Source organism: Macaca nemestrina, chromosome 8 (genome assembly GCF_043159975.1).
Source record: "Macaca nemestrina isolate mMacNem1 chromosome 8, mMacNem.hap1, whole genome shotgun sequence".
Taxonomy (NCBI): Eukaryota; Metazoa; Chordata; class Mammalia; order Primates; family Cercopithecidae; genus Macaca; species Macaca nemestrina.
The window spans coordinates 95,443,491-95,469,204 of NC_092132.1; the positions used below are offsets into that span (position 1 = coordinate 95,443,491).

The 25,714-nt window shown below is 35.8% G+C and overlaps 1 protein-coding gene, 1 long non-coding RNA gene and 1 pseudogene across 18 annotated transcripts in view; 2 read left to right on the forward strand and 1 right to left on the reverse strand.

Annotated features, from left to right (window-relative positions):
* Nucleotides 1-25,714, reverse strand: part of LOC105495692 (syntrophin gamma 1) — an 893,014-nt gene that overhangs the window by 770,084 nt on the left and 97,216 nt on the right. The gene's annotated exons all lie outside the window — the stretch shown is intronic.
* Nucleotides 9,357-14,381, forward strand: LOC139355848 (uncharacterized). Its single transcript, XR_011607039.1, has 3 exons — nt 9,357-9,442; nt 12,312-12,444; nt 14,248-14,381. It is a non-coding gene; the product is annotated as an uncharacterized lncRNA (long non-coding RNA).
* Nucleotides 21,027-22,026, forward strand: LOC139355846 (histone-lysine N-methyltransferase SETMAR-like; annotated as a pseudogene).

The window sequence follows — 25,714 nt, forward strand, 5'->3', positions numbered from 1 at the left end:
TCACAGAGCTGGTTAGAATGCAGAATCTCAGGCCCACGTTAGACCTGCTGGACCTGAATCACCATGTTAACAAAATCTTCATATCATTCCTGTGAGATAAAGGTGGAGAAGCACTGGTTTACTACAGACTCAGCAAAAAACCTTTGAGATAACCTACATCAAAACAATATTTTTAATGATCTGCACTTTAACAGAACTGCCAGTTAATTAAATTGTGGAAATACATGCAATGTTTATAATTTTCTAAACTTAGAGAATAAATGCACTGATTGTGCAAGCCAGTTGTCACACAAACGTAATTAGGAAGGGAGGCAGGACCACCCAGTGCTGAAAAGCAAGAGCTAGGAAAGTTACGTATCTATGGTGTAAATGAAACATTAAGTACGATGAACTCATATTATTGAAATTTACAGAGGCATTCACTTCCAGAGATTGCAGGTTATATAACCTTAACTTTTTAATTCCTACATAAAGTCTTGTATATTTCTTAAGTTTGTAGTCCCAAAATAGTGTCAGCTAGTGAACAATACCTACTCTTAGAATACAATTTTAGGGTAAATAAAAGATGGTATCATACTTCTTAGAAAATCAAATCATAGTTATAAACTTATAGAGCATGCTCACTTCAGCTGAAGAAGAGGAGCTTGGTTTTTAGCCTGTTTATGCAGAAGAAATAAATACATATTTGTACATGATAAATCTTCAGCTATGCCACCTATTCATTTGACAAGTGTTATTGTCTGTTTACATGGACTACAGACAATTCTAAGAGGTGCGAATGCCTTAAAATGAGACTTTCTCCCTGTCCATGGGGAGGTCTCATCCGGTGAGGAGATGAACAAGAAAGCAGCTTGGACGATGGAGTGCAGTAAGTGTGATGATATAAAAACTATTTCTGAGGATAACTTATTCCAGACTGTGGTGGCTTCCTGGAAGAAGGCTATCTGTGCTGAAGCTTAGTGAATAAGCAAGCAGGAACCAAAGGAAAGTTAGTGGGAAAGATATGTTTAAGCAGAGAAAAGAGAACGTACCCAGAATTGTGGGTGACACTGGGCACAGCACATGAAGGAACAGAAAAGACTGTGCAGGAGCTACAGAGAGATGTCATAGTTTTCATTTTCTTATCAATAACGTGGTGTTGAACTGTCTTGTAGCTTTTGTGTGTGTGTGTTTGGGAGAGATAATGGATGTGAAAGCATATCTGTGAAATGAAATGCATTTAATGCATATTCTTGTGCATTCACATGAAACAAGTCTAATTAATTTGTATTCCATAGTTGCACATTTTACATCAATTTCGACCATCTTAAACCATCCCAAATGGAGCTGTTGTGGAGAGAAAGTGATGCATAAGGAGACCTTTTTTTTTTTTTTTAATTTTGCAGGATTAATTCTTTATGTCCTATATTTTCCCTTGCTTTATTTCTCACATGATCTCAGAAATGAACCCAAAGCTGGCCTTCACCAAGCTGTCTTTCAGTCTGGTGATGGCAGGTGCAGTCTGTGCTTGGACATCTGTCCTAGAGCTTAACCCAGATCTTGTTCAGAGGAACACCATCTGGCCCTCCATGCTGTCGGATTTGTGTGTTCCGGTCCAGTCTCAGATGCTCTCTTCCAGTCTCTGCTCCTTAAACAGGCTTGTCTGGGTCCTTCACGATGGTCTGTGTCAGTCTTCAGCAAAGAGCCGTGATGCTGGGGGCTTGGGGGAGTCTTTTCTTTGCCTGAATTTGGAATATCAACTGATAAATGTGATTGAAACTTGGATTGAACTGACCACAGAGGACACACTGAAACATTTCCTGAAGGCACACTCCTCATTTTCACACTAAAGTGAGAAGTGTAACAACACACAAAATATTTGACTGTATCTTTCTAAAAACTTCACACTTTTGTTCATGTGCCATCTCTGGGAAAAAATGTACACCCAGAAAAGAAGGATATGTGGGCCCAAACCTTACTTCCCGAGACGCAGGGAGTGTTCACAACCCAGGTGAGGGGAGAGGGAAGTAGCTTTGACTTGGAGAGCACATGGCATGAGAAGTTGGAAAAGAACAGAGGGAGCCCACAGAGGTGAGATGTGTGAGTAAAAGATTGTTCGCAGGTAAACCCAGACATGGAGTGGGGGCACTTGGATTCTTTTATTCAAAAAATACCATCAACTCTAAGAGAGACACTCAACAGGAAACACTGCAAAAAGTTCAGCCTCCTTAGAAGAGTGAGTGAGGCTTCTAATGAGGGTGATCTCAGGAATAAGTTTGGTGCACTGCATGCTAAGGAAAGAACCAACCAGAAGGAAAGCTCACATTAGCCAAGTAGGAAATAACAAAGTGATTTCTAGTGGGAACGATGTGGGGTGTCACCTAGCCAGAAAGACAACTTGGAATGCAGGTTGTTCTGTGCAAGGAACCTCTGTTCATCCGCTGCTGGAAATTGGGTTGAGGGGTGCTAGGCACTGGTGGGTAATTCATCCCAATCTGCATCATGGCAATCCAGGACTAGCAAATACTGCTTTCAGAAAATGAGGTGAATTGCTAAAACACTAGATGAAGCTTCTCAAACCTGTGGCCCACGGGTCGCATGTGACCCAGGACAGCTTTGAATGCAGCCCAACAAAAATTTGTAAACTTTATTTAAAAATTATGAGATTTTTTTGTGATTTTTTTTAGCCTATCAGCTGTCATTAGTGTTAGCGTATTTTATGTGTGGCCCAAGACAATTCTTCTTTTTCCAATGTGGCCCAGGGAAGCCAAAATATTGGACACCCTGCATTAGATGATCCAGGTTGACACAAAATCCCAGGTTTGGGGCAGGGGCTCATACCAAGTGAAAGCTGAGACTCCCCCACCCCAATCCCACCCTGCTGAACAACCTCTGCTCTCACTGCTGTAGGAATTTCGAACAAAGGAATCAGCTTTGATTTTTAAATGCTGGCATTAGCCATATATTGAAACTTCTTAAACAGTGAAAACAATTAGTATTTCTAAGAGTTCAGACAACCTTGTTTTCTAACTACATTAGTTAACAAGTCTAAGAAAAATTTCACCAATGTTGTATCATTTATTTCTTTCAATGAAATGAATATAGGAGTGTGATTTGTATTTTCCTTCTTGCATGTTTTAAAGCTTTCTTCTAATGCTTTGTAAGCATTCTGGCAAGAAGTTTGATGATCCAATTGCTGAATTTGTTTGAATTGAGAAGGAAAAGCACCCTCATTTCCTTCAAAGTCCAGATCTTGAGAGAAATGTGCCTGATTGTTCCAGACTTTTATGTTAGCTACTTAACAGTTAGAAGAAAATCTTTCATTTCTGCTACTTTCTTTTTCATTGAGTTGTGACCTGCTGCCATCAAAAAAGCAATTAACTAAATAATCTTTTTATCACAATCAGAAGAGTGACTGCTAAAAACCTACAATCTCTTCTCTTACTGCTTATCTTTTCCCATCTGTGACTTTAAACAAATCAGTTCAAGAGATTACAGAACACCTTCTCATTCCAAATAATAGGAACATTTATGAAATCAGTTCTCCCCTGCAATTTATATGTTAAACCCCTAACCCCCAGTAGCTCAGAATGTGGCTGTATTGAAGATGAGGCCATTAAAAAGGTGATGGAGTTAAAATGAGGTCGTTGTTTGGTCCTAATTCAATCTGACGGGAATCCTTACAATAATAAGAGGACATTAGGACACACAGAGATACCAGGGAGTTAACATTGACAGAGAAAAAAAATCACGTGAGAACACGGGGAGAAAGCAGCCATCTACAATCCAAGAAGAAAGGTTTCAGAGGAAATCCACCCTGCTACCTTAATCTTGGACTTGTAGCATCCAGAAGCGAGAGAAAATAAATTTTCATTGTTTAATCTGCTCAGTCTGTGGTGTTTGTTATGGCAGCCCTACCAAACTAATACAAAGACATTAGGTGTATATCAACTATTATTGTTAAGAATAATAAATTGGCTGGGCAAGGTGGCTCATGCCTGTAATCCCAGCACTTTGGAGGGCCGAGGCAGGCGGCTCACCTGAAGTCACGAGTTTGAGACCAGCCTGACCAACGTGGAGAAACCCCGTCTCTACAAAAAATACAAAATTAGCCAGGCATGGTGGTGCATGCCTGTAATCCCAGTTATTTGGGAGGCTGAGGCAGGAGAATCGCTTGAACCCAGGAGGCGGGGGTTGTGGTGAGCTGACATATTGCCATTGTACTCCAGCCTGGGCAACATGAGTGAAACTCTGTCTCAAAAAAAAAAAAAAAAAAAAAGAAAGAAAGAAAGAAAAAGAAGAAGAAGAAGAAATTACTTCTTATTTCATGGTTCCTTAGCACTATGCAAGGCAGTTTTCAAAGCAGTATTATCTATAACATCTTACTTTGCTTTCTAAAACAAACCCAAGTTTAAAAAAAACTGAAAGAGGAAATTGAGGTCAATAAAATGTCTATGTAGGAAATTGTGAGTGGTTATCTAAAGAAGAATGGACAAATTTAATGCATGATTATTAGGGATGGGACCAGATTGTTGTGAGTTTAAAAACCAGGATAAAAAAATTTGATTATATACTTTAGCTAATTGGCTAATTGATGGTTTCTGGGATATTTAGCAGGTGAGCAGCATGAAAAAAATTTATATAGTATTAAAAGATTAGTCAAATTTTGACTTCTGCTTCCTAGAAGTGAAGGAGAGTTACTTCTCTATTGTCTTCAAAGTACAACTGAAAAGCGTAGACATTGTATCTACGAAACAAACTAAGGAGACACAGCAAGCTGGAAAGAAGATGGCAGAGCAGCTATGGGCCTGGGCATGACTGGAACATTGGTTACTGGAGAAGTCAGTGACTTGGAAATGCCTATGGGTGCAGACAAACAAAAACAAAAGTAACAATGGTCCCTAGAGAAATTTGCACTTTCTAGCCAAAGAACCACAAGAAAAGCAGCCTAGCAAGACAGAAAACTTTAGACCATGAGTGTTGTCTTCTAAATTATAGTGCTCTAAATGTTTCTATTAAAAGAAAAAGAACAATTTCAAACTAAAAATCTAACCTGCCATCTCAAAAAATTAGAATAAAAGAGCAAAATTAACTCCAAGTAAGAAAAAAGAAATAAATAATAAAGAGCATAAAATAATGAATTGAAGAATAGAAAGAAAACAAAAAAGCAATAAAATAAAAGTTGGTTCTTCCAGAAATATCAATAGAATTGACAAATCTATAGCAAGACTGACAAAGTAAAACCAAATTGAGAAGATGCAAGTTACTAAAAAATAGAAATGAAGGAAGGAACATCACTACAGTCACCGTAGCCATCAAAAGGATAAAAAGAATTACTGTAAACAACTCCACACAAATTTTATAAACTAGACAAAATGGATAAATTCTTGGAAAAGTACACTAACAAAATTCAACCAAAATGAAAAAGATAACTTTAACCTCATAACTGTTAAGGAAATTGAATTTACAATTAAAACCTTTTCAAAAATGAAATCTACAAGCTCAGTGTTTTATTAGGGAATTGTATAAGACATAAATTCTACACATTCTTTTCTAGAAAATGGAGGCAGCAACACTTCCCTATTCATTGTATACAGCCAGTATTGCTCTTACACCAAAACCGAGGAAAGTACATACAAACTGCAGATAATATTATTCATAAATATAGATAAAAAATTTTTAACAAAATATTAATGAAAAGGATTTATCAATACATAGAAACAATTACACACTACATCCAAGGGTGGTTTATTCTACTGTTGCAATTCTGGTTTAACATTTGAAAACAAATCCATATGATACAAAACTTCACAACCTAAAGAAGGAATATCAGATGATCATATACATTTATGGGAAAAAATATTTGCCAAAATTAAGCACCATTCATAATAAAAACTTCAGTAAACTAGAAATAGAAAGAAAACTTTCTCAATGTGATAAAGAGTATCTACGAAAATATACAGCTCTTATGGTAAAAGACTAAATGTTTTCCCTTAGACTTTAGACCAAGGCAAGGATATCCACTCTTAAAAGTACTTTTCAACATAATACTACAAGTTATAGACAGTCCAGTAAGGCAAGTAAAGGAAATAAAAGACATATAAATCTGGAAAGAAAAAATAAAATAGTACTTATTTGTAGATGACATGGTGATCTATAGAAATAACCCTGATAATTCTATGCTTAAGGACCTAAAATAATCACGGAATCCAATAAGATCAACACACAGAAATCAACTGTATAATTAAAAAATCTGTAAGAAAAAAACTCGACTCTATTTATATGTATTAGTAAGGAGCACATGGAAATAGAAATTTAAAATATAATATTACAATGAATAAAATACTATTTAAGTATACATCTCATAAAATTGTGTAAGAGTTTTATGTTGAAATCATAAAGGACTGCTGACATCAAAATCAAATAAGAACTAACTAAATAAATGCAACATCCATGGATTAGAATACACAACATAGTAAATATGTCAATCCTCTACAAATGTATATACAGGTTTAACACAATTCTTACCAAAATCCTACCACATTTTCAGTAGATATAATCAAAATTATTCTAAAATGTATATGGACAGGCAGTGAGTTAAGAATAGCTAAAGCAATTTGGAAAAGAAGAATAAGGTGGGAGAAAACATTCCACTCGATTTAAAAAAATATTATGCACTAATCAGGATTGTGTGGTGTTGGTGAAGGGATTGACACATAGATCAATGAAACAAAACTGAGAATCTTGTAATAGACCCACATGAGTATGACATCTAATGCCTGGCAAGAGAGGAAAAACAATAATAAGTGGAGAAATGATAGTCTGCTCCATAAATGGTGTTAGAACAATTGGATATCCATAGACAAAAATATAAATATATAATTAAACCTTATACCATATATTTAAAAATCACTCAAAATGAGTTATAAATTAAAATGTAACATTTTCAACTATACATTGTTTTGGAATAAAACATAGAAAATCTTTGTGACCTACAGCTAGGTAGAGTTCTTAAAGAGTAATACCTCAAAATCACAGCCACCAAGGCAAAAATGGACAAATAGGATCACATAAAGCTAAAAAGCTTCTGCCAACAAAGGAAACAATCAATAAAGTGAAGAGACTATAGAATGGGACAAAATATTTGCAAACTATGCATCTAACAAGGGACTAACAGAATATACAGGGAATTCGAAAAACTCTATAAGAAAAAATATCAAATAATCCAGTTAAAAATTGAGCAAAATATGTGAATAGACATTTCTCAAAAGAAGACGTACAACTGGCCAACAGATATATGAAAAATTGTTCAACATCTTTGGTTATTAGAGAAATGCAAAACAAAACTACAGTGAGATACCATCTCACACCAGTAAAAATGGCTTTTATCTAAAGGATAGGCGTCACAAAATGGTGATGAGGATGTAGAGAATGGGGAACCCTCATACACTGTTGATGGGAATGTAGATTAGTACAGCCACTATGGAGAATGGTTTGGAGGTTCCTCAAAAAATGGAACATAGAACTACCATATGACCCAGCAATCTCACTGCTGGGTATACACACAAAAGAAAAAAAATCAGTATATCAAGGAGATATCTGCACTCCTGTGTTTACTGCAGCACTATTCACAATAGCCAAGATCTGAAATCAACCTAAGTTTCCATCAACAGACTAATAAATAAAGAAAATGTAGTACATATACACAATAGAGTCATATTCAGCCTTAAAAAAGAATGGAATCATGTTGTTTGCAACATGTATGGAACTAGAAGATATTATGTTAGGCGAAATGGGCAAGGCAGAGAAAGACAAGTTTCACATGATCTCGCTCACATGTGGAAGCTAAAAATTAAAACAGTTGATCTCATGAACATAGAGAATAGAATGATGGTTACCAGAGGATTGGAAGAGAAGTGGGGGGGGGGAGGGGTGGAGGATAATGTGGGAATGGTTAATGGGGGCAAAAATACAGTTAGATAGAATGAATAGGATCTAGTATCTGATAGCACAAGAGAGTGACTATAGTTGATAATAATTAGTTGTATATTTTAAAAGAACAAAGAGAATGGAATTGAAATGATTCTAACACAAAGAAATGATAAGTGTTTGAGGTGATGGATACCACATTGTGATTATTACACATTGAGATTATTACACATTGTGTGCCTGTACCAAAACATCACATGTAACCCTGTAAATGTATACACCTATTATGAGCCCATAATAATTAAAATTATAACACAAATGAGAGTTTGTAGCATTAACTCTCAAGGCTGTTTTCTTTCTAGGCCTCACTGTATGCCCAAGGTTTTGTTATATTTCTCTGGCCTTAGCTTCTCTGATCTCCCATCAGCTGGTAACCAGGTGTTACCAGGTGTTTCCAGTTATAAACAAATGGGAGTTTATAACACTTTCTGGGAGTTTATTCCAAAATGAAAAGATTAAAAAGATTTCTTAGATTTGAAACCACATGCACAACACAGGAAAAACATTGAAAAATGGACTCTATCTTTTTTTTTTCAATAAATCTGGTTAATAAGATAAAAATACAAACTAAAGATTTAGAAAACAAAAATTTCAAATCTTACATCTGCCACAATGTTTGTACCTAAAACACACAAAGAATTATTAAAACTCAAGATTAAAAACCAAAATATCCAATTTGAAAATGCACAAAAGACATGATCTGACATTTTATGAGGAGAATATACAGATGGAAAATAAGCACGCAAAAAACTGCTTGACATCTCTAACCATTAAGGAAATACAAATTAAGACAATAATAGACTTATGACACATGTATTGGAAGAGCTAAACAATTAAAAATATATTGAAAATGTTAAATTCTGGCAATAAGTTAGAAAAACTGAATCTCTTAAACATTGCTTGTAAAGAAGTAAAATGGTGCATTCACTCTGAAAATACATTGGCAGATTTTTTTTTTAATGATACACCTGCAACTGCCCTATCACCTAGCAATGGCACAGCTGGCCATTTATTTCATGGAAATGGAAACATGTCCACACAAATATCTATACACAATTATTCATAATAGCTTTATTTTCAATAACCAAAACCCGGAAACTAATATATTTGGGGAAAAAAACTGAGTGGTTAAACAAACTGTTTACCATCTATACCGTGAAATATTACTAAACAATAAAAACAAACTGAATATTGATACGCACAATAGCTTTTACCATCTCAAGGTCATTAAGCTGAATATAGAAAGTCAACCTGAAAAGTCACATTCTGTATGATTCCATTCATACAACATTCTTGGAATGACAGAATTATACAGATGGGGAACACGTTAGTGGTTGCCAGGGTATGGGGGTGGGTGTGACTATGTATATACACTCTTTGTTAGTAATGGAATAGTCCTGTATATTGATGCCAGTGGTGGTTTCAAGAACATGTGGTAATGTGACATAGAACTACATACACACAATGTAACCATGTCAGTTTCCTACTTTTGATACTCTAAAATGTAACCATTGGGGAAAATTGGGTGAAGGGCATGCTGAACTTTCTGTACTATTTTTGCAACTTTCTGGGAGTTTATTCCAAAATGAAAAGATTAAAAAGGATTAATCATTTAAGGGATGGGCTGAATTGAGAGAATAGTGAAGGTGAACAAAAATCAATGTACTTCTTATATAGTCTGAACAGCTGCTATTTACAATGAATCGTGTTGGATGAAGCATTAGTGTCCTTGGGTTTTGGTACAAAGCTCCACAAACTGAGTAGATTAAAATGACAGAAAGTTATTCTTCCACAGTAAAGAAGGCTAAAAGTCTAGAATCAAGGCATCAGCAGGCCTGTGCTCTCTCTAATGAAGAATGCCCCATTGCCTTTTTCAGCTTCTTGTGTTCGGCAGTCCCTGACTGGCAGAAGCATCACTCGTCTCTGCCTCTGTTGTCATAAGGCACCCTTCCTCTGTGTCTGTCTCCACAGGTCCTTAGGAGCCACCATAATCTGTATAATCTCATCTTAACACTGTCTACAAGACCCTTTACCCAAATATCCTCACATTCTGATGTTCTGGGTAGACAGAGATTTTGGAAGACATCATTCAACCCAGTACAGATGGACACCAAAATGGCATAGGATGTGTCTGGATATGGCTGGTGTGAACACCTGGTTACCAGCTGATGAGAGATCAGAGAAGCTAAGGCCAGAGAAATATAACAAAACCTTGGGCATACAGTGAGGCCTAGAGAGCAAGCAGCCTTGAGAGTTAATGCTACATTTTGCTCTAAAAATGAACTTTTGTCCCCCTTTGACCATCAAAGCACCCGCTTCCACCCCCACTTTTGCTTTTTTCAAACACAGAAATGACATGGTTAGAAATAATGTGTCGAATGGTCAGTCACTAGTGGTGTGTAGGATGTACTCAAAAGAAAGGATGGTAGAAGAGGGTGGCCAGCTAGAAGGAAGGACATAGCAATCCTGCAAATGAGTGACACAGGTTTTTCACAGAAGGAAAGGAGACCAGAGGCAGGAACAAACAGCACTGTCAAGCAAGCACATTTGGGGCTTGTGCATTTGACCTTGACTTATCTACCCATTTTATTGTTCTTTTACCATCAACACTTCAAACACATTTTCTTAGTAGTGAAAAAATATAGCTTTAAAACAATGCAAAATCTATAAATTTAAAAATCCATAACCCATTTCTTCCTGATGTTTTGTTTAAAATTTGTTCCTTTCAAGGGGGCAAGATAATTTTTAGTATACACACACACACCCACACATACACACAAATGCCATAAATATAAGTATTGAATGAAGATATTAATAGCCTTCTGTTTGAGAGTTCTAAATATGGTCTATTTTTAAATTCATGGTTGGTTTTGGGTTTCTGTTGAACCATCCTTAAGCTCATAAATGTCTTTCGTGCAACATTTTGTATTTGTGATGTGGTAGTCTTAGGGACAGGAGTATGGAAACTCTTATGAATTTAATTGGTCAACAGGAAGTTTGAACTTTCAACCTTTATCTCATTATCAACTCCCTTTAGCCAAATGAGCCAACTTGGTGGACACGTATTACAATTAGAACAGGAAAAATCCATTAGGCTATTGTGCACATTCACTTAACTAGTCCAAAACAACATAGAATTCAAAAAGCAAAGATTTTTCAGAACAAGAGCCCTAAAATAAATAGTCAACCACTACCCTCTGCACATTTCTAAAGCCATTTTTAAAAACCATACAAATACAGTAAAATCATTATTGGCAAGGTATACATGGACTCAAAATAATCTAGAAACTGAACTTGGTAACAATATAGTTTTTATACACAAAGAGAATGCATGTTGATTGAAAATGGCATGCAAGTGATCAAAGAAAATCTTTATAGATAAACATTTGAACTTTTTGCAGTATGGGACAATTTTAGATAATTTATGTTCTTCTGAAACTCATTTGTAGTCTACTCTAAATATATAGCAGCCTAAAAGTTTGAGAAAATCTGGGCCACAGACCTAAATACAGAGCTCCAGGGAGGATTGCTGGCTGCATGCAAGCTCATTTATGTAACCACTAGTCTAGCATTTTATCAATGTGAGAAACAGAAGTATTTTCTTCACTACAATCAGTAGGATACATTCTGCATACCAACACATAACCATGAGAGAAGAAAAGAATTGCAATGTGTTGATTAGGAAAGTTATTTTCTAAAGAAATAACAAAATAAAATAATAGATTCAGAGTGGTTCTACTGTTTTTACCATACTGAGTTATCCACACATTTTTTTCCGAAACGGAAAGGTTTATAAAAATATGAGATTTTCCTCAGCATTTGAAATCTTGAATTGCTGTTGAAAGGCTTAAAAATACCGACATAGGTTTTCCGACTGCAGGAGTTACCATGGCCATTTCTTTCCCTAACTATCTTCTTCAAATGTTCTCATTTATTAGCTCTTCTCTTTGATTTATTATATGTCTCTGAGTATAATTATAAAAAGAAAATATACTTCTTGCACTGTGGCTATCACACCATCTCATAGAACTAGACTTCTTAGCTTCCATTAATTTTTGGAAGGGTGAATTTAACATTCTAAACTAATTAATAATTTGGCAGACGCATTGAATGCATGTTAAAATTGGTAGAGGAAAAAATACCTAATATAGAATTGTGGATGAATTAGGCTTAAGATTAATGAGAAAGTGGCTTATTATAGATGACTAAAATTAATGAATATATAGTTTTCAAATGTGGAGTTATATTCTATTTTGTGCCAGAGAAGTTCTAGAGTTAACATTGTTATAATATTTAAAAATGTTTATTTTACAAGTCTTTTCTTGGTTTTGTATATCTTTCAGGGTGTTTGCTGTGAAGAAATATTAGAAAGAATAAGGTGTAAAAGATTGCATTTCAGTAAAGACAACTGGTAGCCTCCAGACCCTTGCCTGCCCTTATCTGAAGTTTCACTTTCTGAGGTTTTAGTTACCTGAGGTAAAACAATATTAAATAAGAAATTTCAGAAATAAACAATTTGTAGAATTTTAAATTGCATGCATACTGAGTAACGTGATGAGATCTCATGCCATCCAGTCCATCTTGCCGCAGGACATGAATCATTCATTTGCCCAGCATATCTGTGCTGTCTGCATTACTTGCCCACCCATTAATCCCTTAGTAGCCATCTTTTTCATACTCTCCCATCATCACAAGTAGGAGGAGGGTGAGTACAGTACAATAAAATATTTTGAGAGAGAGACAAGATTCAGTAACTTTTATTATGGTATACTGTTTTAATCGTTTCATTTTGTTATTGTTAATCTCTGTTCCTAATTTATGAATTAAACTTTATCACAGATATACTTGTAGAAGGGAAAAACATGGCATGTAGAGGATTTGGCAGTATCCAAGGTTTCAGGAACCCACTGGAAGTCCTGGAACACATCTCCCCCTGATAAGGGGAACTATTTGACTGGCTTTTGGATAGAAAATATATTGAGAGTAATGAAATATAACTAACACGAAATAAGTTATTTTCATTTGTTTAAAAATAAATTTCCTAAAAGAAATCCAGTCTGCATGATTTTGCAGGTTTCCTTTAGTGAGTGACAAATGCCGTCTTGCTTTGAAGTTATATAATTATTCCTTTTTGTAGTTCTGGATTCTGTTTGCCTAAAATTCTGTTTCTCAAACTTGATTGTGCATCAGAATCACCTGGAGAGTTCACTAGCATAAGCCATGGCTAGGCTTTACTGTCAGAGTTTCTGATTCAGTAGCTCTAGGATGGGAACCAAATTTGAATTTCTAGTAAGTTCCCAGGTGATAGCAATGCAGTTGGTTGAGGGATCATACACAGAGAATGGGTGGGATAAAAAATGAGAATGCCCTTCTTTTTGCCAATGTATACTCTATATCTCAACTATTAAGAAAAACCTTAGCATAGAATCAGTTTGGAATTTAAGTATATTCTTTCACCATACACATTTACCTGTCCATGGCTTAACATATAACTCATACAACAAGGTCCAGAGCCTGAAACCCCATGGTTATGAGGCCAAAACCCTATGGACTCACAACAGTTGATGGTCAGGAGGCCTCAGGCACAGACCCTCAACAGACGCTCCTGTTTCATGTCAATCATTATTTGTATTTCATGAAACCTGAGACATTTTTGTTATTATGATTGCCATTCATTCCTTTCTTTTAGTGAAGACTGACTTACTAAATATACTGGAAAAAAGGGAAACTGCATTTGCTTTGTACTGGGGCAGCAGGAGTCTTTGAAAGATGTGGTGATTATTGAAAAAGACCAGGAAAGAGGTTCCCAAGTGTTTTACGGTCAAAAAGCTAAGAAAGTCATCCTTAAAACCTGCTAAAATGGCATGAAGTTTTCAGAAATTCATATTTGCATACATGAATAAACTTTTTAAGGACAACAGGCTTTAGCTTTTACCCTCTGAACCTCATACTGATACCCTTAAGGAGAATAACTTCTACTGTGATTGGAAAGTTATCAACAAAATAATGCCATCTTAAGTGCCAGTTGAATTCTTTGAAATTTATAATTCTTCCCTTCTTGATGAGGATTAAAATATCTCTTCTCTCCATGTCTCTTTATTCAAATCCATAGGTATGTGTCTCCCCAAACTTGGGCCATGTAACCAATGTGCTCTTCTGGAGAAAATGATGAAATAATGGAATACTAGCTTACTCCAGTTTCTGATTGTTAATATCACTACTTTAACTCAAAACATGCACTGCTTCCCTCTCATCTTTTCCATCTGTCCCTCTCCACAGGCTCCCTGCCAATGGATATCAAACAAACTCTGTTCTTCCAGAGCCTGAATGGACTTCCACTTCACCATCCATCCACTGCCAACCTTGTTGATCTCCCCTTGGGGACCGGATTTCTCAGACTGGTGTTGACATAGCTTTCCTATTGTATACTCACAGAAAACATTAACTAACTTAGTTGTTTGTACGGTTTTTCTTTTTCTGTTTGTTTGTTTGCCACTGAAATAACTCTAATTGTGTATTTAACTCCTATTAGGATAATTTTGAAACACTCTCCTAACATGGAAAACCAGGAACCAACATGTGTACTGTCTGAGAATAAATAAAAAGTCAAGGTCCACCCCATCAACTCTTCACTTAACCAATAACTGTGCATTTTGGGTTTGAGCCTAGTGGGAACAGAGGCAACATGGACACTATTTCCAAATCCAGGTATGCCCTGGCAGCTCAGTGCCTCCCGAAAACACAGACAGTAAGTAGTCCTGAGCAAGAAGATGAATGAAATAACAAAACAAACTGCTAGGCTACTGTATTCCACTTAATTAAATCCACTTTCATCCAATTGAATTTATTACAAGTTTAAGATATTGACCAAGGTTCAGGTCTCCTTCAAGGAAATTTATCAGTGTTGGGGAGGATCTGAAGCTCTCATTGGTTTAATGATCAGCCTTCTTCTACTTTCCCTGGAATCCCAGGATTTGATAGCACTTGCTTTCCATCATCTGTCCTACTAGTATGTTGACATGACTTCACATGGCAGCATCGGACTCCAGTCTAGCTGCCTCCTCAAGCCTTTCTGGATCCTTCTCCACTCCATCTCAAGGGATCAATAATCATTTTACCCTCATAACACAAAGCATTTTACACAAGTATCTATTACAGCATTTGTAGACACTATTATCTCATTTATCTATATAGCAGCCTCAAGACATTGTTACTGTCTCCAACACAGGGAGGCTATTTACCCCATTTCTGAATCCCATAAAGATTCTATGTCTGGTTAAAGATGACACAACAAGAAACTGATGGAGCTTGGTCTCATATACGTACTATACCAATGTGTTCTTTACATTGTGATGTATTCTTAGGTGTATGGTGAATTTTTACATTACTGTGTTGCTATTTAGAATGATATGTCTTTAAAGAAATAACTATAGTAACTATGCATTTCTCCTTCTTCTTCTTCTTCTTCTTCTTCTTCTTCTTCTTCTTCTTCTTCTTCTTCTTCTTCTTCTTCTTCTTCCTCTCCTCCTCCTCCTCCTCCTCCTCCTTCTTCTTCTTCTTCCTCTTCCTCTTCCTCTTCTTCTTTTTCATTCTTTTTTTTTTTGACAGGGTCTCACTGTGTCACCCAGACTGCAGTGCAGTGGTGTGTTCATGGCTTACAGCAGCCTCAAACTCCCAGGCTCAAGCAAGCCTCCTGCTTCAGCATTGCAATTAGCTGGGACTACAAGCACAAGCCACCATGCCTGGCTAATTTTTATAAGATGTTTTCTGTAGAGATGGGGATTCCCTGTGTTGCCCAGGCTGGTCTAAACTCTTGGGCTCAAATGATCCTCCCACTGTGGGCTCCCAACATGCTGGGATTTTGGGCTTGGGGCACCAGGCCACATATATAGTGTCCAGCAGAAGATGTTTGATAAGGGTTATTTGTGCTCACAAAACCACATAAGAGATCAGCACCATGATACAGGATTGACCCTCCAGACCCACTAGAGTTCCCAGAGTTCTCATGTTAGTTAATACATATAGAACATTTCATTAGTTTAATTAACTCCATTGGAGAAATGAATTCATCAAACTAAACATTATAATCTAACAAGGATTTGAGGAAATGAGCCATTGACCATATATATGGTATTAGTGGGAGAAAGTAAGAGAAGTCTTAAATCTGGAAAGGATAAACTAGAATCTGTACCAGCTGTGACAACAGACAGCAAAACAAACAGAGTAAAATTGACAGAATTCAAATAAAGGTGGTGAGAAACAATGACAATGTCGATACAATTGAGGAAGTCATATTGAAAGATTATAGATATAACTTGCAGCTCTTTCCTTTGAAAATCAACTCTGGAAACATGGAAATTTGCCAGAGCCAGATGTTTTTGAGTGGGATTAGCTCTGGTGAATGCCCACAGAAAAACCTAACAGTACTCAGGCTTTTGTGGGCAAAAGCAATACCTGGAACTGTGGTTCAAACGCCACCTCCTCTGCCCAACCAAAGATATTCATCACAGTAGATTAAGAGTGGCCCCTAATCATATCAATGGCCAAAAGGAATCATAGGTGATTCTGAGGCAGCAGGCTTGTAGATTGCAATTAGAGAAGTTCTAGATTGCCCATATCAAAAATGTTAGATTAGGATGAAGAATCCATTTATAATGGAGATTTTCATTTTCCCATCACATTTCTTAGAATCCATGGACATCTCAACTAAGTAAATAATGCCTTTTTGTCCTACATAAAGTGAAAAATCTAAGGTGCATTGGATCATCCACTTATAACCTGAGAATAAAAGTATTTTCACTCTCCTCGCTATCATAGCTTCTCAGAATATAGATCATCAATCTATGCAGGAGCATAGTCTGTGCATTTTCACCATCTGCTCTCCAATAAATAGCCCCTTGTAAAAAGATGTGTATATCAAAACCAATCAAACAACAACAACAATAAAATCCATGCAGATTAACGATGTGCCTAAATGAATTAAGCAATCATTATTGTAAGAAGAAAGTATTTTACAGATAAAATATATTTCAAAGAGAATGCAACTGAAACTTTATTATCCCCTAAATGATTGCACTGAACATAGTAAAGTTTACTATTCACAAAGGTAATTAATAAACTTGGCTTGGCTGTGTTTGCATTAAAACCAATGATTTTAAAGTGAGATGAATGGCAGCCTGGCAGCAGTGTAGGAAACCTTGTCTCAGTCTCCCATCTAAGACCTTGTATAAATACATCAAAACCAATCCCAAGAAAGCAAAGGTTTATTATTCACTCTGTACTGAAGGAAACGTTATCTTCTCTAATTAAATGAATAAACAAGGAATATAAGATAAAAGAGGAGGAGGAGAAGAGCTTTACGTCAAAGCAAAACATTTTCCTTTCGGATTTCAGATTTGTCAACTCTCAGTAAGAAATAACCATTCCAGGTTCTGTTTAATACACAATGTAAATGGAGAATCCCGTGCTGAAGAACACTGTATAGTGGCACAAAAGGCTCAATTCATTTCTGATTTTTTTTTCTAAAGGTCAACAATAGAAGTGGTCATGGATTCTGCTGTCAAACTGCCATCTGTTTTAGTATCTTAATAACTTTTGGAAAGATTACAACATTTTCACAGTCTCTCAATTTGACAAGTGGGATAAAATAACACCCCTTTTTAGAGGACACTCTTATGTCTCTTGACATTCATGATAGCACTGCTTATGATGTTTCACACCCAGCAGGACCTCAGCATAGACAACAGCTATGCAAACACTAGTTTGTATAATTATATTTCTATCTCATATGCCTACAATCATTTCCTCATTATCATACTACTCTATACTCTTAACATTTCATTGTGTCTTTGGGGGTTATTTGATTTTGTTTATGTTTTCACAGAATGTATGAATCACATTTTTATCATGTATCTTTCTTTGAATTAAGAGGTTCTTAAAGTGAATTTAAAGAACCCATGCATGGATACATGAATGAATGGGCACATGAACGTATGACAAAGAGATGCATTAATAATTCAGATAAATTTTTCATAGATATAGAAAGCAAGATAAACTAAGAGACTTTGTTGAGAACAAGTGGGAAGTGTAAAAAGAGCTTCTTTGGATTTCACTCAACTAATACACTGTTCTTGATCCATCTTAAGGTAATTCAATACATTGTAGGAACCTATGCACACTCGTCTGTATTTTCTGTTTATAAGTCTGTCCCTGAAAACCACTCTCAAGACTGGATGTCTTATCAAATAAGAGAACTTCCATCATTTTCTTCAAATCTATCAGAAAGACAATGAAAATTTTTCTGAAGCTTTACTGAGACACAATTCACATACTATAAAATCCACCCATTTAAAATATTCACTTCAATCTTAGTATATTTACAATGTTGTTCAGCCTTTATTGCAGTAGAATTTTGGGACTTTTCTCATCGATTCCTAAATAATTCCCATGCATATTAGCATGGATCTTCTTTTCCCTGACCCTTCCCCCAGACCCCACTTTATCAACTTCCAGTTTACTTTCCATCTCTATTTTTGAAGGATATGTTTTTATTTCCCTTAGGTATATACCTAGGAGTAGATTTGCTGGATCATATAACAATTCTATGTTTAACTTTTTGAGGAACTGCCAAACTGTTTTCACAGTGGCTTGCACCAGTTTACATTTTCAGCAGCAATGTACAAAGGATCCAGTGTTTCCATATCTTGGCCAACACTTGTTATTTTTTGTTTCTTTGTTTATAGCCATCTTAGTGGGTGTGAAGCGAAACTGTGGCTTTAATTTGCATTTATCTAATGACTAATGATGTCGAACATCTTTTGATGTGTGTATTGGTGAATTGTACATAGTTTTTTGAAAAAATCTAGTCAAATTCTTTGCCTATTAAAAATGGTTTGTTTGTTATTTTGTTGTTGAGTTGTAAGAGTTCTTTATATTCTATGTACTAGATTCATATATGTGTTATGTTCTATGCACTAGATCCATATATGTAATATGTATTATATGCTATGTACTAGATCCATCTATATATTAGATTCATATATATATGATCCACATATATGATGTAGAAATATATTCTTATGTTCTATGCATTGCTTTCTCACTTTCTTTGTGCTCTTTGATACACAAGTTTTTAATTTGATAATGTCCATTTTATCTATCTTTTTTGCTTTTGATGTCATAAGTAAAAAACAAAACAACAACAGCAAAAGCACTGCCTAACACATAGTCAAGAAGGTTTACTCTTATGTCTTCTTCTAGTTTTATTACTTTAGATCTTATGTTAATGTCTATAGTCCATTTTGTGTGGATTTTTGAGTAAGGTGCGAGGTAGAGGTTGAAACTCATTCTTTGTATATTGATATCCAGTTGTCCCAGGAACATTTGTTAACAAGAATTTTCCCTCTCTGTTGAATGATCTTGTCACTGTTATCATTAATTAGTTGAGTGTAAATGTAAAGGCTTACTTCTGAAGTGATCTATATTTCTATCCATATGTCAATACCTCAGTGTCTTTATCACTGAAGCTTAAAATAGGTTTTGACATTGGGAAAGGTGAACCCTCCAAGCTTCCTCAAGCTTGTTTTTACTATTTTGAATCATTATCTTTCCATGAAAATTTCATAAGCATCATAAAAATTTATGCAAAACACTTGCTAGGATTTTTATGGGGATTATGTAGGATCTGTAGATTAATGCAAGGCATATTGACAGCTTAGTAATGTTAAGTCTTACGGTTGATGAACATGGATTTTCTGTCTATTTATTTGGAAATCATTTAATTTCTTTCAAATTTTTGTGTTTTTTATTGTTCCATGTGCACTTGAGAAAATGCTACATTCTGCTGTGATTAAGTGCTGAGTTCTTTAGACCTTTTGTCATAGTGTTGTTCGAGTCTTCTGTTTTCTTTTTTATCTTCTGCCTAGATGTTTTATCCCTTGTTAAAAGTGGGTATTGAATCTCCAAATAAATTGTTGACTCCTCTCTCTCTTTAATTCTGTCAGTTTTTGCTTCATTAAATTTGAGGCCTTATTTATAGGTGCGTGCATGTTTATAACCATATATCTTCCATTTTTGACTCATCATTATAAAATGCGCTTTTTTTGACTCTCATAACATTTTATCTTAAAGTCTATGTTGCCTGATATTGCTATTCCATCTCCATCTTGATTCAATCTTGCCTTGTATATCTTTTCCATTTGTTTATTTTCAACTTATTTGTGTCTTTCCATGTAAAATGTGTCCTTGTAAACAGTGTATTATTGGATCGTATTTATTATTTAACCATTCTTTCAATATCCACCTTTTATTTGGGATGTATAATTATTCAATTTAGTATATTTACAGATAAAGTAGAATTTGCATCTGTTATTTGCTCCTTTTCTATATGTCTTATTTTTTAAAATTTCTTTATTCATCCATTCCTGTCTTTTGTGATTGTTAGATTACTTTCTAACATAGTTTTAAAATTCTCTTTTTCTATTTCTGTATTTTTTGTAAAGCTATCAAATAATTTTACAGTTATTGCTTTATACAATTGTATTTAAAAGAGATAGAACAAGAAATGAGTAACAAACAGAAAGATGTTGACCTTTTAAAAGAACAACGTAGTAACATTTCCTGGTGTTCTTTTATTTCTTAGTTTGTATTTGAGAAACCATATACCATCCTTTCATTTCAGCTTGAAAGATTCACTTTAATATTTATTGCATTAGTCTCTCAGCTTTCGTTTTCTGGAATGTTTAATTTTCTCTTTGTTGTTGAATGTGAGTTGAGGTAGATGGAGTTCTCAGTTGACCGCCTTTTTCTGCCACAACTTTAACTATGTCATCTCACTGCTTTCCAGCTTCTTTGGTTTCTGATGTGAAGTCAGTTTTTAGTCTTATTAGTTGGTGAAAACTCATTGCATTTTTTTTGGATTGGTGGAATTTGCCATTTGATATTGGAATACATTTCTTAAATAAATGTGGTTTGTTACACATCTTTTTAATGGACATTTCTCGCTTTATGTTATTTTGCTGACTAATTACTTTCTGTTTATTTTAAGTTTATTTTAGACTATGGAAATTATGTTAGACAAAAAGCAAATTTAAGCAATTTTCTTATTCAAGTTCAAAATGGGTCTTAAATCAGTGGAGACAACTTGTATCATCAATGCATTTGGCTCAGGAACTGCCAATGAACATACAGTACAGTGGTGGTTCAAGAAGCTTTGCGAAGGCGACAAGAGCCTTGAAGGTGAGGAACATAGTGGCTGGCCATCAGAAGTTGACAATGACTAATTGAGAACAATCATCTAGGTTGTCCTCTTACAACTACACAAGAAATTGCCAAAGAACTCAGCATCGACCACTTTAGGGTCCTTCGGCATTTGAAGCAAATTGGAAAGGTGAAAAAGCTTGATAAGTGGGCGCCTCATGAGCTGAGTGAAAATTTTAAAAATTATCATTTTGAAATGGCATCTTCTCTTATTCTAGGTAACAACGAACCATTTCTCTATCAGATTGTGACATGTGATGAAAAGTGGATTTTATATGAAAACCAGTGACTACCAGCTCAGTGGTTGCACTGAGAAGCAGCTCCAAAGCACTCCCCAAGGCCAAACTTGCACAAAAAGAAGATCATGGTCACTGTTTGGTAGTCTGCTGCTGGTCTGGTCCACTACAGCTTTCTGAATTCTAGCAAAGCCCTTACATCTGAGAAGTATGCTCAGCAAATTGATGTGATGCACTGAAAACTGCAATGCCTGCAGCTGACATTGGTCAACAGAAAAGGCCCAATTCTTCTCCACAACACCCCCCAACGGCATGTCGTACAACCGATGCTTCAAAAGTTGAATGAATTAGGCTACGAAGTTTTGCCTCATCTGCCATATTCACCTGACCTCTTGCCAACCAACTACAACTTCTTTGAGCTGCCCAACAATTTTTTTTTTTTGCAGGGAATGCTTTCCAAGAGTTCATCAAATTCCAAAGTACAGATTTTTATGCTATAGGAGTAAACAAACTTACTTGTCATTGGCAATAATGTGTTTATTGTAATGGTTCCTATTTTGATTAATAAAGATCTGTTTGAGCCTAGCTATAGTAATTTGAAACTTACCATTTGAAACCACAATTACTTTTGCACTAATCTAACATTAAGTCTCCCTTGTGTGTAAGTCACTTTTGATGCGTCTAGGGTTGGATCTCTTTGAGCTTATTCTACTTGGAGATTGTTGAGTATCTTGAATGCATACACTAACATTTTTTACTCAAATTTGGAAAATTATTAGCCATTATTTTCTCAAATAATTTCTGCCTGTTTCTCTTTCTCTGCTCCTTCTGTGAATTTCTGTATACACCTATTATGCTTGATAGTGTCTCACTTTTCTCTGAGGCTTTGTTCATGTTTCTTCATTGTTTTTCCATTCTGTTCCTGAAACTACATAATCTCTATTGACCTATCATCAAGTTACCTGATTCTCTCTTTCTCCCGTTCAAGTCTGTTGTTTAAGTCCTCTGGTGAATTTCTTATTCCAAATATTTTGCTTTACATCACCAAAATTTCTGTGATCCTTCTAAAATTATTATTTTGATCTCTTTCTTGATATTCTCTGTTGTGTGGGACATTGTTTTTATATTTTGCATTAATTATTTCTACATGGTTTCCTTTAGTTTTATGTACATATAGATTCACTGACTTAAATTCTTTTCCTACTAAGTTCAAAATCTGGGCTTCTGTAGGACATGTTTTCTTGGCTTTTTTCTGGGCATATGGTATATTTTCTACTTCTTTGCATGCTCATGAGTTTTTGTTGAAAACTGGACATGTTAGATAATATAATTTCTTCCATACCTTTCCCCTTAACATGTCTTGTTGCTGTTTTTTTTTTGTTTGTTTGTTTGTTTTTTGTTTTTGTTTGTTTGTTTGTTTGTTTGAGACAGAGTCTCGCTCAGTGGCCCAGGCTGGAGTGCCATGGCGCCATCTCGACTCACTGCAAGCTCCGCCTTCCGGGTTCACACCATTCTCCTGCCTCAGCCTCCCAAGTAGCTGGGACTACAGGCACCCGCTGCCACGCCTGGCTAATTTTTTGCATTTTTAGTAGAGACGGGGTTTCACTGTGTTAGCCAGGATGGTCTCGATCTCCTGACCTCATGATCTGCCCGCCTCGGCCTCCCAAAGTGCTGGGATTACAGGCGTGAGCCACTGCGCCTGGCCATTGCTGGTTTTTTATATTCCTTATTTGTTTAGAAGCTTTACTGGAATAATTCTATAGATTACATATTTCCTACAGTTTGTGGCCACTGAGATCTCTTCTGACATTTTTTTAAAGTTCTTGTTACTATTTTAAAGTCTGCTTTCCTAGGAGTCACACCTTAACCGTTATAATTTAGTGGATAGCCTATTATTGTTTAGAAGTTTTCCCTAAATTGCTTGCCTATAGATCTTCTTTCCTTTGCCATGGGGACCTGTATGTGAGTCTTCCAACTTCTGGCAGTGTATTACAAGACAGACTAGCCTTCACTTCCTGCTTAGGGAGGACCATAAGGTCAGTGAAGCTGGTGGCTTCTTCTAAGATCTTAAACATGCACATGGCATTGTATCAGTTTAGCTACCCAGGAGTATTTCAGAGCTTTTTGGTAGTCCTTATCATTGTGTAGATCTTAGAATTTCCTTTTAAATTCTCAGCAAGGCTTATGTTTTCCCCAACTAAAATCACAGCCATAGGTGCCTAAAATGTTACCAGCAATTTTCTATTGTTTCTGTAATAATGTGGGGTGGACATTTTTTATTTGTCCTGCCTATGTTGAGCTCTGGGTCAAATCAAATAGCTAACATACTCTGAGATTTCACAGGGAGCTACAGATTTGGACACATAATATTGACGGTGCTCTGGGGATAGTATTTTTAATGAAGCTCCCAAAATGGTCACATCTCTCTGCTGTCTGCAATGCTTTCAGCCTTTGGCTACTGTGCCACTCAGCCGCTGTGTGTCATGGAAAGGATGGGGATAGCACCAACTTAAAACATCACCAGACCTGCTGTCATACTGTGGTTTAGTACTTTCTTTTGAATAGGTTGTCCTCAGTACATTCTGTGACTTTGGTTATTTTTCTGAGATCAAAAATGGGTTGTTTAGTTGTCTTGCTGTATTTTTGATGTTTCACATTAAAACTGAGTTAGAGGAAAACTGAGTTAACCAAGATCTTCACACTGCCATTCTGCAATGTTTTTCTCCAATGTAAATGTTGAGGTTCTAAGTTCTCCCTTAGCATGGATATTTATACAATCCCCGAGCCCATGATTATGCTTATAGATTCCTTTATTATTTTCCCCAAGAAAATATGTTAAATATATGTGAAGTTTTATAGAATTATATAAAATCACCATTTTTAAAAAGTACAACATGCTAATTATTCTGATGTCATTACCATAATCATATGCATCACCACATCACTATGTATCCCACAGATATGTACAATTACTATGTGTCAATTAAAAAAAATTTTAAACACAGTACTTTTGTCTATTTTTTCCAGATAGTTACTGTCACAGAGAGTCATATATATATATGTATGCACATTCATATATATCCCTACCTACCTATCTATCTATCCCCATTCTGGAGGTTATAGATTTAATGAAAAGAAACTTTTATAAAATAAAGGAGGAATCAATAAATTAAAGAAAGTTGTCAGGCAAATCTTTCACAGAGAACTGAATTTGAGAAATTAAAATGCAAATAAAAGTCTATGACGAGGTTCTATTTTGCCTGTTGCTATTTTTTAAGATATCCTTCCTAATCTCTGTAGTCTTCTACACATTTAATAAACTCTTTATCACTTTATCACTCAGTTAAAGAATAGTACTGCTTCTTTCTATGAAGATTAAACGCTAGCAAGATTACAGTATAAAGACTAGTGAATCAGTTATTTATTGATTCATTTAACAAATATTTATTGAGCAAAGTGCATGGACCTGTATTAAATTTATCCTTTTATTCTAATGCTCTGATGTCCAGGGCTTTGCTAACACAGTAGGGACTTCCCCTCTCTTTCTAGGTTTCACCAACTCTTAGAGGTAGGACTCACCCGTGAGTGTGCAGCCTTCCATTTGCAAACCAACAAATCCAGAGCCCACATTCCAGCCATATTATTTACTGGGCTTTTATGCTCTGGGACACCATCTACCTGCCCTAGTTACCCGAGGATGAGGTACCAGACAACTAGGGACAGCTGCTGTCTCAGAACCCAATGAAATTAATCTAGTCCATCCTAAACCTATTTACCTTGCCTCACCCATTCCTTCACAGACAAACAACAATAAAGACTTATGCCCACAGTTTCCCTTTTGTCTCTGTCTCTAGACTCACCTAAGTGCTCCCCCGTGTGATCCCCATGGCATAGCAGGCACCTCTTCTAGAGAACTGTGAGTAACAATCTGTCTTTTCTATGGCAGTGATCTCCTGATCTGTCAGCCTCACTACACCTGAATAATAAAACTACATTTTAAAACAAGGCCTAACCCTCCAGTGAATTTAAAAACCTGAATTCCTAACCTCAGAGCCTTTGTGAAAGGATGAAATTACAACCAACATCTAACCTCTGAAATTTTTAAGTTTGTACAAATGTAAGTTATTAGTATTATGAAGACTCTGTACTTCCCAGTGTTTTTCTGGTTCACCCTTTTTGTGGCCACATAAGGTAATGATGAGATTTATGGTACTGCAGCAGGACCACATTTCCATCCAGAACATACAACAGCC